Raw genomic sequence first — 4,375 nt, forward strand, 5'->3', positions numbered from 1 at the left:
TTAATAATTGATTCCAACAAGAAACTACATAATATATATCGGCAAGGATGCCTCAGTGGCGGACGATAGCTGTCGTTATGGCTGTGCGACACATGAAACTATCCAGAACATCACCCTGGGATGTCAGAAGTTCGCGGGAACCGAGTACAAGAATTGACATGATGATGTTGCCAAGATTCTTCAGCAAGAATTGGCAATAATATACCAACAAATCAGGTCAAAAAAGGTTCCCTACTACAATTACTATCCGGAAGCTGTATTGGAAAATGATCATCACGGGCTCTACTGGTATCGCACGGTTCTCATAGACCGGAAAAAACTCACAATTGACCTGACCTCATATTGTTGAATGAGAATGAGAACAGAGTATTATTCATCGACGTAGCGATTCCAAATAATAACAATCTGCTAGATAGGCACACTTGAAAAAATTTCAAAACAGATCTCATTTCATTTACAGGCCTGATACCGAAGAAATTAGCAGAGAACTTGAGTAAATTTCAGTTGGACGAATATATTTATATGTAGAATCATGCTGAAAACGGTACTGCTGAAAACGACGAGAACTGCACGCAATTACATGAGGAATGCAGAGGATCAGGATTCGAACCGATAGCAAGGAGCCGAAGAACCACCCGAACCCGATCACCATCACGAGCTCGAAAACCTGGAAAGGGCTCCAACAGAGCTTAATTCTTTTGATATCTGCTGAGATATCTGGGATAAATGAATGTTCCCCTGTAGGGGAGTGTGAAAGCTGCATGGCTAACGTCATTTATTCATTCTTTAAGACAGAGTCATTCTGTATAGAACATGTCCGAGAAAAAAAAAGTGATGTGAATAAATCAGTCACTAACTAATGAATAGAAAACTTGGACAATATAGATAGCTCAAACAATACAATTCAAGTATTCACCTACACTACAAAAACAATTTGTCAGTAACAGTTCCTTTAATAACTCTCCTAAATACTCCAAAACTTTCAGTCTCTCAGGAAGATGATTAAACAATTTAATATCACAGTATGTGGGCGAATACTGGGCGATTAATACATTGCTCCATCTGACAAATAAATCATCAATCATCAATCATCACATATTCGTAAGATTTGGTATAAAGGGCCACCACAAGGATTTCTGAATAGTGTGATGGGCTTTTTCTCTCACCCTGGACGCTCCTTACCTTTGCTCGGACGCCAGTGGGGCAATCAGTGGAACCCCACGTCTCTCACAGAATCTCCAAAGAATTAGAGAGCCCGGCTAGACTTGAATGATCAGTGGAGAAGCGTAGCAGTGAAAACTAGAGTGGTAGCGTTTTCTTGGTCTCTGCTTTCTGACGGTTTTCAATCGTCCAAAAAGAGTACCTACCTGTTCTGACGAAAATCTAGCTCTAACTGATTTAGGCAACTGTCTCTCAATGGCAAAAATAACTGGGAACAAAATAAACTTTCAGTACTTTATTCCTACTGGATTAAATTATATACAGAAATGTACAAGTAATAACAAATATGGTGGCCTGGTCGGTGTGGGGGCGGCTGATGAAATACGGTCTCTCCAGGAAAATACGGTTGAAATAGATGGTAAATACGGTTAAATTTTTTACGGTCACTCCAGAGGAGTGGGGTGGAAATAGACGGTAAATACGTTTAAGTTTTGTACGGTCACTCCAGAGGAGTACGGTGGAAATAGACAGTAGTTACGGTCTTTTGAGATCCTGGCGAGTCATTCCTTCTGTCGGCGGAAATCGGTACCGTGGCTGGTCTCAGTCCAATGGACGAGTTCAGGAAATTTTGTCAACCTTGTAAATAATAGAAAAATCTCTCTCAATGGAAACGTATTTTTTTTAAATTATATTTTTGCCTTTCGATTGCTTTCATCATTTTACAATCCTTCGAATGTCTCCAGCTTTCAAGTCCAAGTGATATCAAAGATAATTTATATTGAATTTCCAAGGTGAGTTTTGACATTATTCAGGCGTTTTTTCGTGCTTTGTGCATTATATTTATGGTTTCATCCAGAGACTAATGATTTATTTATTATTAGACTATGGTTTCATCTCAGAACGCCTCAACTACTAATGTGTTCTGTGAATTGTACACAGATTAAAGAGAATCTGTAATCTGTGAAAGTGTCAAAGTTTCATATCCCTTCTATTCGCAGTTGCATTATTCAAAATACCTAAATTCCTTATTAATTCATTATTTTTTGCTATTCTTTCTCTATTTGTTGTGTTCGAACGTTGATTTTTTGAGTTTAGTGTTTTTATAAATTAAGTGTGATTGGAGTTCATTGTTTGTCATTCTAGATTCGGTAATAGTGAGTTTGTCGTTCATCTATTTCTCTCTTATTGAATTAACGAATACATTTGAATTTACGAATACATTTCATAAGAGATATATTTCTATTTTCTCAGTTTATGTGCTTTCAAATTTGAAATGATTATCGAGATTACCTAGAGATTCGAAACGACTTGGTGTTAATATAGAAATTGTAGAAGTGATTCAAAAAAAAAAAATAAAAAAACAAAATTTTTCCCGTTCCCTAAAAAAAAAATCTACAAAGATGTTTGAAATGGATAGACCTTTCTGGTAATGAAAAGTTATCTCCAGAGACCATCACACGAAATACGTACATTTGTAATAAACACTTTACTAGGCCAATAACAGAAAATTCGGATTCCATTCCATATTTACCACCTGAGATAGTAGTTCAAGTAGAAACAGAGATTACTGAGAAGATTAATCCAGAATGCAGCATATCAGATGATGACATTCCACTTTCAGAGCATAACTATTTTCAGTCCTCGAAGTATAACTCTGAGATATCAACTCAAACTGATTCCAAACCATCAACATCTCCAAACAAATTTTCTTTTGAAAATTTGTCGAAAGAAAAAAAATATTTCAAGTTTTTCACAGGATTAAAAATTTTAGATTTTGAGGCACTCTACCGTTTCTTGGATCCATTGGTGATGAACAACTTAATATACCCATTCAAAAACTACCAAAAAAGTAATAAAAATTTATAAAACATCACAATAATATTCCAGACCGAGATAAATTGTGTTTAACCCTAGTTAGGTTGAGGCGTGGTTTCACTCTTGATGAAATGTCCTATTTTTCTAATATAACAAAAACTCTGATTTCCGTTATTTTTTATACATGGATCCAGTTCATGTATCACCAGATCATTGGTATAAGAGGAGATATGTTCCATGGTAGCAGACAATTGAAAAAAGTGCCATTTTGTTTTCAACATTTTGAAGATAAAATTACCATAGTGATTGATGCAACTGAAATATTTTTAGAAATCAATGACGGCTAGTGCCCATAAGGTGTGGGTCGGTCAGACCCAGGATATACAGGGGAATATCCTGGAATAAAATTAATATCTATTTTTTCAACCAATAACTGAAAATGAAAACGCAGAATCCCACCATAATCTTTGTTTTTCTAAAATTAAATATTGATATATTTTTTGTCGATTAAGTTTCTAAAGATAAGTTGGATAGGGTTGCGGCTAAGGGGTGGAAAAAAAATTCAATTTTATTTTCCAAAAATATGTTTAATCAGAAATCAATTGACACGTTTTTCAGCATCTTGATGTTAAGTTATTGGTTGAGAAACTACTAATTGATAGAAGAAGAAGGTAATTGAAAAGCAATTGGTGGGTTTCAGCGTCTTTATTTCGAGTGGTTGATTAATATTGAAGAAATATTATATATTTATTCAATATATATAATATATAACATTATATAGATATAGTCTGATTTTTTTTATACAACAGTGTATAAAAGTTTCGTTTTCATGGCGATATAAAGGCTTGTTCTTGGAGAAAGAATGTATCACACTTCTTTGTTTTTGCCCAGCTTTTGAATAATAGTTTTATTCTTCTTCGGGGTCTTTCTGTGAATACCGATAACAAATTTATTACAACACAAAACATCAACGTCAACACGAATCTACAATTTTGATTTTAAGTGATAATGTACTAATGTTTCCTTTCTTTATTTCACCATTCTTCCTTCTACTGTCACATTGTTATTCAACAATTAAAGAAATTTAGAATCCACTCAGATTATCAAAATTTAGGAAATGAATCGAAGAAAACTGATAAACACGTGCACCCCTTTCTCTTATTCTACGACACTGACAATTCATAATATGGGAACAGCGATGCGGATGCGATTCTCCATCCCCACTCCGAGGGCCGGCCGGCCGATCTTACGAGAAGCTTCGAAATCACCGTGCCCGTGCTCTTATAAATTCACTAGGAATTACGAATTTTTATGGTCAAAAAATCACTTAACTACTCTTATACGGTCGGAATACCCTTTTTCAAAAATTAACTATTCATTTAATAATAAAAAAATCTAA

Source organism: Coccinella septempunctata, chromosome 7 (genome assembly GCF_907165205.1).
Source record: "Coccinella septempunctata chromosome 7, icCocSept1.1, whole genome shotgun sequence".
NCBI classification, from domain to species: Eukaryota; Metazoa; Arthropoda; class Insecta; order Coleoptera; family Coccinellidae; genus Coccinella; species Coccinella septempunctata.